The sequence below is a fragment of the Amphiura filiformis genome, chromosome 2 (assembly GCF_039555335.1).
Source record: "Amphiura filiformis chromosome 2, Afil_fr2py, whole genome shotgun sequence".
Taxonomy (NCBI): domain Eukaryota; kingdom Metazoa; phylum Echinodermata; class Ophiuroidea; order Amphilepidida; family Amphiuridae; genus Amphiura; species Amphiura filiformis.
This window is the reverse complement of record NC_092629.1, coordinates 97,669,259-97,682,705: the sequence shown is the minus strand read 5'-3', so window position 1 is coordinate 97,682,705 and position 13,447 is coordinate 97,669,259. Positions and strand designations below refer to the sequence as shown.

The window sequence follows — 13,447 nt, the reverse complement described above, 5'->3', positions numbered from 1 at the left end:
TTATTAAAGCTACATTTTGCAGAAAACCTCATTCAAAATGGATAATTAGTCTTAAAGATGTGAATGATGAAATTGTAGCAAAATCAATATTTCCGAGCTCCGACTGATTTGGCTTGATTACTGTACCTTTTTCAAACTGTCTTTAATTTAGTTTTAAATTTATATTTAAGATTTTATCATAGCAAAATTTATCCCTTTGCGTCATATTTTGATCAACTTAAACTCATACCTAGTACTTTTTAGCTTCATCATCATCATCATCATGATCATCATCGTCATCATCATCATCAACAACAACAACATCATCACAATATCAAGTGAAAAATGTGGATCTTTGGGCACTTCATATTTTGAAATGGATAGCAGAATATAATAAAGGTGTTCATTAAGTATCTGGATAGGCATGTAACACAAAATGAAGGTCATTATGTACAAAACCTTTTCATGGGTAGTCTAGTATAGTATAGTTTGTAAAAGTTGTATGGTGCCTTCTGAGCCTCTCCACGAAGAGGATTTAAATGCTTTTAATGTACACATGTCGTAGAAAACGGGGAAAATCAATCATGTAAATAATTTGATCATGTGAATTAAACATTTCAAATGATGGCGCCCGTCCGTTTCAACATAATAGAAACATGAAGAAACACATAGGTGATACCCCATTCACACTCATTACCATAGCTGAGACGAAAATTACACAAATTACAATGATTGATTTAATAATTGACATGTTAAAAATATAATTGACATGTTCTAATTATAATTGACATGTTCTAAAATACAATTGACATGTTCGTAACCCTAAAATGATAAAACCGATCATGTCAATCGCGGTATTGATCATGTCAATTGTAAAACCGAACATGTCAATAGGACCATATCCCTAACCCTAACCCTAACCCTAACCCTAACCCTAACCCTAACCCTAACCCTAACCCTAACCCTAACCCACTAACCCTAACCCTAACCCTAACCCTAACCCTAACCCTAACCCTAACCCTAACCCTAACCCACTAACCCTAACCCTAACCCTAACCCTAACCCTAACCTAACCCTAACCCTAACCCTAACCTAACCCTAACCTAACCCTAACCTAACCCTAACCCTAACCCCTAACCCTAACCCTAACCTAACCCTAACCCTAACCCTAACCCTAACCCTAACCCTAACCCTAACCCTAACCCTAACCTAACCTAACCCTAACCCTAACCCTAACCCTAACCCTAACCCTAACCCTAACCCTAACCCTAACCCACTAACCCTAACCCCTAACCCCTAACCCTAACCCTAACCCACTAACCCTAACCCCTAACCCCTAACCCTAACCCTAACCCTAACCCTAACCCTAACCCTAACCCTAACCCTAACCCTAACCCTAACCCTAACCCTAACCCTAACCCTAAACCTAACCCTAACCCTAACCCTAACCCTAACCCTAACCCACTAACCCTAACCCTAACCCACTAACCCTAACCCTAACCCACTAACCCTAACCCTAACCCTAACCCACTAACCCTAACCCTAACCCTAACCCTAACCCTAACCCTAACCCACTAACCCTAACCCTAACCCTAGGTTAGCGCAGCAGAAACACGTTATTTAATGTTTCTACATGAATGAGCTTTATTAAAGAATCAAAAATCAAAAAACGGAATTGAAATCGGTCAATGCATTGTGATGTAGTGTCAATTTTAAGATGCTCGTAAATGGAATTAAAACCTGCCACAAATGGCTATAATGACAAAATTGGCACATTTCGAGATTTTGAAGGTTTATTTGGACCCTTGCTTGAAAAAGCAGCGTTAATTTAAGTATCACAGGTTAAATGCCTATCTTTCCGTACTTCGTTAAAGAAAACAAAATTTAAAAATCTATCATTGAATAATTATAATAAATTAACCAAATATACTATTTTAGCTATTTCAGCCAATCTGCAGACAAATTAAAGGTGATTCAGCTAATTAATATGCAAAATTGATGCCAATAGAAAACCGTACATGATATCAGGGTGCGGTTTTTTTGCACACATATGTATACAAAGTTATTTCAATTGATAACAAAAAATACACAAAAAGTAATTAATTATGCAAATTAGCTAATTACAGCTAATTATGTATTCATGATATTATTATGTAAATTAGGCATGAGTAGTTTTGGTTTTTTCAATATTTAATGAAAGTCTATCCATTCACCATAAATTTGTCAAGTATGAACCTGTTATGATGTTGAATAAAGAAACTGCAGTTAATTACTTAAATATAATACAAAAAATACAAAGTTTGACATTTTGACGATGTCTGGAATAGAATTTTCATTTTTTTTTCTGTAAACATGGTATGTGTCACCATTGCTCAAAGCTAAATCCGAAAAGTAAAAATAAAAATTCATTTGCAATGAGACTTTAACACGGGAAGACAAATGGTAAAGAGAACAGCCATCCTACTGTATCGCGTATACAAAAATAGTATGGCCTTGGGCACACACAATGGCTTAGAGCTATTGTGGTTTGGAAAATTACTCCCTAAAAATTTCTTTGATAATGTTTTGTTTTTAATTAGTTTTACTCAAGGCAAGGGAAGTGTGCCATTCGTTGTCGACGGAAATAATTTACATGCTAAGAAAGATTAATATTTCAGCTAAATGGTGGTAGGTCCCTTTATATCAATAGGCCTATATTTTACTGATTTATGAGGGATCTTCAAAAATCCATAAAAACAGGCAGTAGCTCTTAAACAAAACAATGTTTAATTTTTGCGGACCCGATGGTAGCCTTGGAAAGTCTTCACACACCATATATTAAAAATTCAAACATTTTGGATAAATGAAGCATTGTGAGGAAATTCATTTTTTGACATGATGTTTTCTAAAATTGGTCAACTTTGAAGCGCGCGCTTTTCAATTCACTGTTATGCTTGCATGCACAGTGTGGCAGAATTATTGTGCAGCCACTGTGACATACCTACTAGTATTTTGATGTAATAAATATCAGTACAATTTCGAGTTCAACTGAATGCGTTCATTATGATTAATAACATTTTTATTTATCAAAAATCGACTATGGCATAGTCTAGGCCAAGAACTGATGTGAGCATCATGGACGGTGCGGTACTTGTCAGCATTCTGAAACCTGTCGGATGCAAGACATTTGGTGACTATACAGCAACTAGGTGTTTGTTCCTTACATCAAGAGGGAACAAAATCAGACTCATAGAGTAGACATTGTGTGGGACCAGTACTTCGACAACAGTCTAAAAGCACAAACCAGAGAAAAGCGTAGTACAGGACCAACTCAACGAAGACGTGTGGAGTTGTCTAGTCGCGTACCAAGGAACTGGAAACAGTTCCTCCGCTTGAACGACAACAAGACAGAGTTGTTCAAACTCCTTAACAGTGAACTTATAACAAGTACAACTGCAGAAACGTCTCTCGTTGTTACCAATGGCGACACTGCACTTAGTGCCCCTGCTCGAGAAATGACCAACTTAGCTCCTTGCAATCATGAAGAAGCTGATTCCAGAATTATGGTTCACGTTGCAGATGCCATCATGCTGGGCTTTCAAAGGATCCTCGTTCGAACAGTAGATACTGACGTAGTTGTGCTTGCAGTAGCTGCTCTGCCACAGCTAAGAAGAGCAGAACTTTGCATTGAATTTGGTACTGGCAAGAACTTCCGCTACATCCCTGCTCATGAGATATGTGCATCACTTGGACCACTCAAATCTGTGGCACTTCCGGTGTTTCAGGCGTTCACAGGCTGCGACACTGTATCCCAGTTTGCCCAAGTGGGAAAGAAGACTGCATGGAAAGTATGGGCATCACATGATGAATTCACTGCAACCTTCTATGAGCTGCACAATTCACCAGAGCCAATATCTGAAGAGACAGAAGCTTCATTGGAGTATTTCACTATACTTCTCTATTACAGGACAGCAACATGCACCTCTATCAACGAAGTTCGAAAGCTTCTCTTTACACAAAGGCCGTCAGATGTCATATCTTCCTCCCACCAGGGCTGCTTTACAGCAACATATTAGAAGAGTAGTCTTGCAAGGTGGACATATCTGGGCTAGTACTACGGTGCCATATCGTCAAATACCATCGTCTGCTGACTGGGGTTGGACTTGTCCAGAACAGTGGATGCCCTTGTGGACACATTTGCCAGAAGCTAGATTGTCCTGTCCAGAGTTGCTGAAGTGTGCATGTAGGAGCAGATGTAGAGACTGTAAATATGTAAGGGCACTCTTAAAGTGCACTGTATATTGCACATGCATGAGCGATTGTGACAATGCCTAACTGTGGCAAAGGTCCGCAAACAGTCTTAAGGTGATATGAACTTGAAAATAACTGGATACTAACTTTGAATGTGCTGCCTTCAAGCATCAGCAGAATATGTTTTAATCAGACGTGTGTAAATTTCACACTATTTTTTCAACTAACTGGCTGAAAGTTATTCATATTTTGCTCAATAGTATAGTTCTTAGTCAGTTATATAGATATGCCTTATTATAGACTAATGTAAATTAAACGCTTGTTGCTATAGGTAATGTGTTTGCCTATGTGTAAAGAACATCTTCTTTAGAGTATTTGGTGAAAAAACTATCCAAAAATGTATTACATTAAAAACGTGATGTTAGTTTTAAATCAAAGAGTCAAAATGAAGGCTTTACTCGCATCACTTGTAATGACGAGTTCGATAAAGAATGAGAACCACTCAGTATACGCACAAATTTGTTCAGCAATTTTATATCACACAATCAAATAAATCAAACATGAACAATTTAAATGTCAAGATATGACATTTCGCAGTGGCGTACCGTACCGAAAAGGTTGACCCAATTTTTTTTTTCGGTGGTTTGAAAAAGTGAAGAAAAAAAAAAAGGATTATAAGCGCAAGCGCCCTAAAAGCAACACATTTTGATGTACGTATAGTACCAATTTTTCAAAAAATTTTATACTTTTTCAAAATTTTTCGCCAATTTTTCTTTACTAATTCTATTTGCCGCCCCTTCTATTTCCGCCGCCCCCTCTATTTGCCGCCCTTCTCCTTCCGCCGCCACTTCGTTTTGGCCGCCCCTGCTTTTTACCCCGGGGCTGGCGCCCCAAAGCCCCCCCAAAAAAAAATACGCACATGTTTCGTCATGATATGCAGCTTTCACGCTGCAAAGATAAACACTCTTCTCTTCATTATGCGCAAAGCAATATTGTAACCTCAGACTTGGATTTTTTGGTCATTACGAAATGTTATCTACAAGAAAGTTTGAAGTTATTGCGTTCGGGGTATGTTCGGCAAATTGTTGCGTCGACAACTGACTCTGGGGCAAGCTGCAAGTTCCCTTTGAACCGCTGCAATATTTGCAGCTGAACGACCAGTTCTTGGACGTCCGCTCCCTGCTTTGCATCTATTCATCACACTTCCGAGGTTGTGAAAGTTGTTCGTATGTAGAGTTATGGTAGGTTTCGGTGGGATCTTACCGAATTTTTTCCTGACAGTTGTTACTATAATAATATTTGGCAAAGAATAACCAAATTAAAATTTGACACTGAGAAATCGTATTAATACTGGGCTTTAACCAGTTTTGCAAACAAAATCATTGCATTTTTCTTCTTCGCGGCACTACCTCCGGGTCTTAATCAAATTGAGAGCATACTAGGCCTACTTGTCCAGCAATCGATCGTACATCACGTGTGTAAGGCACACGGCCGCGGGCCCGGGGACACCGCGGGCTCGGTGTGTTCTGGCACTTTTGCGTGCTTTGTCACGGTACCATTGATTGGACACATATCACACCCGGCGTTTTCGTGGAAGTGGCAGCAAATATCCGCCGCTTTACACGCTGCTGTCGTTTGTTTTGCTTGTTGTGCGCATTTGTCTTATAATATAGACTTATTGTCTTTGTAATATATTTTTTCAGTCCTTTTAATAGTTTCATTATGTCAAAGAAGATCTTCTCTGATTTAATATGTTTATAGGACTACAAGTTTTGAACATCTCAAACTTATTTTAACTGAGTTTGAGTCTGTAAAATAAAAATACACAAAACTCGCAAGAGTAAGATTTTGTTGTTGTTTTTATTTTCTTTTCTATAATGTTTTGTTTTTCCATTATATTATATAAATTATTACATAGCTATACTGGCGATAAGTAGTTTACATGTTTAACACTACTATGCACGCTACGGCAACGTTATACACGGTGAGTCAATTGGGGCGAACTGGTCGTGGTATGTACGTGTATTGGGGCGAACTGGTCGTGGTATGTAATGTGTATTGGGTGAACTTTTTGGGGGCGAATAGGTTTCGGGGTGAGACGTCTCGCATTCTGCATATGACATCACACTCACAGTATCATATCCAACCTGTTATAATTTCAGATTTGGTCACAATTTCAACACATTTCACTGGGCATTTAAGTTCATCAAAGTTACATATAACAATATTATTGTGGGCTTCCTCTTGAGCAAATTTACCTTTTTGTAATAGGCCATCTTAATTAAATCCGGAGTCTCAAAGCTGCCGCGAACTTTTCTTTGAAAATCAAGAAATTCATTTTTTTAAATATTTGTGACACGATCTGGTCCATGGGGGCCAAAGGAGGCATTTTTGAAAATTGAGTTACTGTAATTATTAAACTACACATACAATAGACTATCATCTAAAAACCCCAAAGGTCTAGCATACTTGGTTCTAAAGTTATGAAGTTTTTTTTTATGTCTATTTTCTTTTGTATTTTATTGTTTTTTACTCCATATTTTTACCTTTATCTCAGTTTCAAATTTGCCGTCTTTGGCCCCCATGGACTAGATCGTGTCACATTAAAAAAAAAATTTATCAAAAAGGCAAAAATAAAACTCAAAATTCCTATTTTTATTCAAGTTTTCAACACAAAGAATTAAAATCTACCAAAAAGTAATTACCCCCTTTAAAACAAGAAAATAACTCAAAATCTATGCATCAAAATTGAAAACTGAAATAGCAAAAGTAAACCCAGGTTAATTCTGCAAATTTTGATACACATTGAAAACATTGCTTTTGTTGCTAAAGTGCCTGGTCGTCACTGGTCACCGCAGGTCATCCTTGATCAGTCATGTGGAGAATAAATTAGCCCGTTCGCAATTCCAGATCATAGTGCATTATGGGTAATATTTGCCGATGAATTGGAGATAAACACGATGAGGCTACTGTACATTTTCAATGGGGTGAACTTTGACGTTTGCATAAAAATGTTTTGTACTGGAATTGAAAATGCATCTTTTTCATTCAAGGAGGAAAAGGGGGGGGGGGATTACTTTTTTGTAGGTGTTTATTTTGTAGCAGTGACTTTATTTGTCTACTACTCGGCCAAAATTTGCAACAGACATTGGATACTTTCTGCACAAAATGCTTGTCCCAAAGCCTGTATTGTATTTGTATGTCTATTTTTATCATTTTTATCAATGATATGCCAAATGCAGTATCACATGGGAAAATATCCATACGCTGATGATACCACGCTGTCTGTAACTACTGATATTATTTCTAAAAAGCTCACTGAAGATCTTTCTGCAATTAAGGCATGGTTAATGTTAACAAGTTGTTTCTTAATACTGAAAAGACAAACGTTATGCTAATTGGTAGTGAGCCTAAGTTACGTAATGATAAATGTTCTGCTTTTTCGGTTACCATTGATGATTGTCAACTTGAAAGAGTTCATAGTGCCAAATGTCTTGGTGTAAAGATTGACTCTAAATTACTCTGGCACAATCATGTTAACTCTGTTATACAGAAGCTTTTTTGTAAAATAGGACTCTTAAGACGTCTTAAAACATTTCTTGACGTACGCACTCTTAATGTTTTATACAAAGGTCTTATTCAACCGCAGTTCGATTATTGTAGTGTAGTGTGGTTTGGTCGCTTCAATGAAGATATGCGTAAATTAAGTGTGTTACAGAAGCGATGTGCAAGAATAATATTACGTGCCAATTACCTTACGTCTTCTGATATGTTTCCTATACTAGGATGGGAATCACTTCCGAATCGTGCAATGTATTTCAAATCTCTGTTAATGTTTAAATGTCTAAACGATATGGCTCCACAGTACCTAATCAACAGGTTTTCTTATATACACGAAAAGCATAATGTTAACACCAGACAAGCTGCGACAAATTTATTGGCTCTACCGCCTTGCATGAATGGTTATGATACTGAATATTTTAAATCATCTTTTTCGTACAGTGGGGTTGAAGTTTGGAACAAGCCGAGTAATGAATTAAGAAGCTCAACAAATATGCAGACTTTCAAGCAAAGATTCAAGTCCTAAAATGTTGTGCATACTTGTAAATGATGTGTTTTTATTTACTTTGAAAATTGTATGTATTTTTGTATTTTAAATTTGTATCTAAGAGTTGTATATACTATATTAATTGTATGTTGATAATTGTTGCTTTTAAATTATTGTATGTATGTGTAGCAGGGCCCCATGTTAGACCAGCTATTTGGCTGAATTGGGCTACCCTGGATAAATATGATTAAAATAAAATAAATAAATAAATGGTACTGACACATAAATAATAATAATACTTTTTTTTTAATGCATTCAGCATTAGGTTTTCAATATCTCACAAGCTTTGAGACTCGGGATTTAATTAAGGTGGTCTAATACAGGAGGTTGGTGGACCCATACAAATCCAAAAACAATTCATACAGCCCGAACATTTCACAATGTCAATGCAAAAAGGATGGGCTTTTGTATGGATATTGGAAGTGGGAATGAGATTGGTGATGGTTTATAAATAGACTGACAAACCTGAAGATGAAAACAAAGGGAATGAATGCCAGCTTGCATGGCAGCTATTATGCTTCCTGCACCATTTTGTGTAGTGTTGGCCATGACAGATATGCCTTCTCCCACCCTGTTTCTCAATGAACCCTTCCCGGGACCCTTCCCCTTCAAAAATACCTCACACATCCTTATAGTGTACCCCCTGTAACAGGGCAGTGGCAAGCAGTAAACTGGGAAACTCCATCCAAACTACAATGTAGACAATATTATAAATTGGGTCAAATTCATCTAAAAATATTCTAAAAAGAGAATAAAATATTATTTCCTCCTTTCAAAAAAAAAAAACCCCACAATTATTGACAAATAAAATTGATTTGATCAGTTCTGTAACATTTTCTCATCAAAGGTTTATAAGAATATCTCAACAAAAATATATAGTTGTTAAAATAGGTGAAAGAAACTTAATAATTAGATTCAGGTTATAAACATGTATATTTCATTTAATGTTTGAAGATTCCTTCACTTAATATACAAATAATAATACACTCACATGGAATATAATAGCATCAAGATGGTGATAGTATTAGTACATACCCATGTGTAACACATTCTTACACACAAAATACAACACTGCATAGAAATTATAATAAATATCAAGGTTTTCTAACGACCTCACAAAAAGTAACACATCCATTACAATTATATGACCAAAAACTGTGAATAAGTTCTGAAGCTATAGGCATATTTATAACAGCTGCATTACTTTTTGTGACGTCTGCTTTGGACGGATTTTAGTTTACATTTAGACTTCTCTGTACTTCACTTGCCCAAGGTAATCTATGGCAAACGCTGCTTGTCTGTGGTGTACAACAGCAAAGAGATTAGACCCAAAGAATACCAACTCCAGCATGTTTGCATGTCCTGTAAGGTAAAATAGTGTACCTCAGAATGGGTGGCTATGCACAAGGTAATCTAAGGCAAACACTGCTTGTGTGTGGTGTACAACAGCAAAGAGATTAGACCCAAAAAGTACCAACTCCAGCATGTTTGCATGTCCTGTAAGGTAAAATAGTGTACCTCAAAATGGGTGGCTATGCACAAGGTAATCTATGGCAAACGCTGTTTGTCTGTGGTGTACAACAGCAAAGAGATTAGACCCAAAGAGTACAATCTCCAGCATGTTTGCATGTCTTGTAAGGTAAAATAGTGTACCCCAAAATGGGTGGCTATGCACAAGGTAATCTAAGGCAAACACTGCTTGTCTGTGGTGTACAACAGCAAAGAGATTAGACCCAAAGAGTACAATCTCCAGCATGTTTGCATGTCTTGTAAGGTAAAATAGTGTACCTCAAAATTGGTGGCTAAGCACAAGGTAATCTATGGCAAACGCTGCTTGTGTGTGGTGTACAACAGCAAAGAGATTAGACCAAAAGAGTACCAACTCCAGCATGTTTGCATGTCCTGTAAGGTAAAATAGTGTACCCCAAAATAGGTGGCTATGCACAAGGTAATCTATGGCAAACACTGCTTGTCTGTGGTGTACAACAGCAAAGAGATTAGACCCAAAGAGTACAATCTCCAGCATGTTTGCATGTCCTGTAAGGTAAAATAGTGTACTTCAAAATGGGTGGCTATGCACAAGGTAATCTATGGCAAACGCTGTTTGTCTGTGGTGTACAACAGCAAAGAGATTAGACCCAAAGAGTACAATCTCCAGCATGTTTGCATGTCTTGTAAGGTAAAATAGTGTACCTCAAAATGGGTGGCTATGCACAAGGTAATCTATGGCAAACGCTGTTTGTCTGTGGTGTACAACAGCAAAGAGATTAGACCCAAAGAGTACAATCTCCAGCATGTTTGCATGTCCTGTAAGGTAAAATAGTGTACCTCAAAATGGGTGGCTATGCACAAGGTAATCTATGGCAAACGCTGTTTGTCTGTGGTGTACAACAGCAAAGAGATTAGACCCAAAGAGTACAATCTCCAGCATGTTTGCATGTCCTGTAAGGTAAAATAGTGTACCTCAAAATGGGTGGCTATGCACAAGGTAATCTATGGCAAACGCTGTTTGTCTGTGGTGTACAACAGCAAAGAGATTAGACCCAAAGAGTACAATCTCCAGCATGTTTGCATGTCCTGTAAGGTAAAATAGTGTACCTCAAAATAGGGTATATTGCTGATCCACTGATTATCCTTTTCTGGTGCATTGTGGGATAGAAAAGGGGGCAAATCGATCGCTAATTTGTTCCCTTTTCTATCCCACAATGCACCAGAAAAGGATAATTAATGGATCAGCAATATACCCTATGGGTGGCTATGCACAGGTAATCTATGGCAAACGCTGCTTGTGTGTGGTGTACAACAGCAAAGAGATTAGACCCAAAGAGTACCAACTCCAGCATGTTTGCATGTCCTGTAAGGTAAAATAGTGTACCTCAAAATGGGTGGCTATGCACAAGGTAATCTATGGCAAATGCTGTTTGTCTGTGGTGTACAACAGCAAAGAGATTAGACCCAAAGAGTACCAACTCCAGCATGTTTGCATGTCTTGTAAGGTAAAATAGTGTACCTCAAAATGGGTGGCTATGCACAAGGTAATCTATGGCCAACACTGCTTGTGTGTGGTGTACAACAGCAAAGAGATTAGACCCAAAGAGTACCAACTCCAGCATGTTTGCATGTCTTGTAAGGTAAAATAGTGTACCTCAAAATGGGTGGCTATGCACAAGGTAATCTATGGCAAACGCTGTTTGTCTGTGGTGTACAACAGCAAAGAGATTAGACCCAAAGAGTACCAACTCCAGCATGTTTGCATGTCTTGTAAGGTAAAATAGTGTACCTCAAAATGGGTGGCTATGCACAAGGTAATCTATGGCAAACGCTGTTTGTCTGTGGTGTACAACAGCAAAGAGATTAGACCCAAAGAGTACAATCTCCAGCATGTTTGCATGTCCTGTAAGGTAAAATAGTGTACCTCAAAATGGGTGGCTATGCACAAGGTAATCTATGGCCAACACTGCTTGTGTGTGGTGTACAACAGCAGAGATTAGACCCAAAGAGTACCAACTCCAGCATGTTTGCATGTCCTGTAAGGTAAAATAGTGTACCTCAAAATGGGTGGCTATGCACAAGGTAATCTATGGCAAACGCTGTTTGTCTGTGGTGTACAACAGCAAAGAGATTAGACCCAAAGAGTACAATCTCCAGCATGTTTGCATGTCTTGTAAGGTAAAATAGTGTACCCCAAAATGGGTGGCTATGCACAAGGTAATCTAAGGCAAACACTGCTTGTCTGTGGTGTACAACAGCAAAGAGATTAGACCCAAAGAGTACAATCTCCAGCATGTTTGCATGTCTTGTAAGGTAAAATAGTGTACCTCAAAATGGGTGGCTATGCACAAGGTAATCTATGGCAAACGCTGCTTGTCTGTGGTGTACAACAGCAAAGAGATTAGACCCAAAGAGTACCAACTCCAGCATGTTTGCATGTCCTGTAAGGTAAAATAGTGTACCTCAAAATGGGTGGCTATATGCCTGGTAATCATTTTAATTTAAAGTGAATGCTTGTTTGTGTTGTGAGTGCGTTGTGCTGACAATGCGCCCTACATGCGCAAACCTTTATAACGCTCAAGTTTGAAGATGCAAATTATCGTTCAATGTTTGATTTTTGCCGGGAAATGATGGATGCACACTATTGTGGTCTCCATACGTGAAAATAATATGGCAGATTTATCATAGCATTACGCACAAGGAAATCTGAGTACATACTCTTTGAGGCTAATCTCTTGGCAGATTTATCATAGCATTACACACAAGGAAATCTGAGTACATACTCTTTGAGGCTAATCTCTTTGAGACCAACAGAGGGCTATATACCTTGTTTCACAAAAGATTTGGTATTGTGGTAGTTTTGTATTTCACTCATGTTGCAGTTGAATTGTACATGCCAATCTAATTCCACATAGCGTATACTCACAGGTACACGGGCGGTGTGTCCACATGCTTGCTGTGCAACCGCGTAAAGGCATTGGCATGCTAATCTAATTCCACATAGCGTATACTCACAGGTACACGGGCGGTGTGTCCACATGCTTGCTGTGCAACCGCGTAAAGGCATTGGCATGCTAATCTAATTCCACATAGCGTATACTCACAGGTACACGGGCGGTGTGTCCACATGCTTGCTGTGCAACCGCGTAAAGGCATTGGCATGCTAATCTAATTCCACATAGCGTATACTCACAGGTACACGGGCGGTGTGTCCACATGCTTGCTGTGCAACCGCGTAACGGCATCACTAACAAACTCAAAGTGAAACAAAGTATACATTCTGTGATCTCAACATATGACATGATCTGATCCAAATGAGAAATTCTGAAAATTTAGTTATTATCATTGATTATCAACTTGCACATTAACCAAATGCGCTATTGCTGAAATCCTAAATCTGTCACACTTGGTACACATTTATATGGGTGGAAGCTCTATAGTCCGAAGGTTCTTTAGTCCGACGGTTCTTTAGTCCGAAGGTTCTTTAATCCGACGGTTCTTTATTACGAAGGTTCTTTATTCGACGGTTCTTTATTTTGAAGGTTCTATAGTCCGAATTTCAAAAAGGTTCCCTAATCCGAATATTAAAAGAGGTTCTTTAATCCGAATTTTAAAAGCGGTTCTCTAGTCCGAATATGA

The 13,447-nt window shown here is 38.1% G+C and overlaps 1 long non-coding RNA gene across 1 annotated transcript; it reads left to right on the top strand.

Annotated features, from left to right (window-relative positions):
* Window positions 1–9,789: 9,789 nt before the first annotated feature.
* Window positions 9,790–10,566, top strand: LOC140146890 (uncharacterized). Its single transcript, XR_011858335.1, has 3 exons — window positions 9,790–9,860; window positions 10,131–10,226; window positions 10,497–10,566. It is a non-coding gene; the product is annotated as an uncharacterized lncRNA (long non-coding RNA).
* The last annotated feature ends 2,881 nt before the right edge of the window (window positions 10,567–13,447 follow it).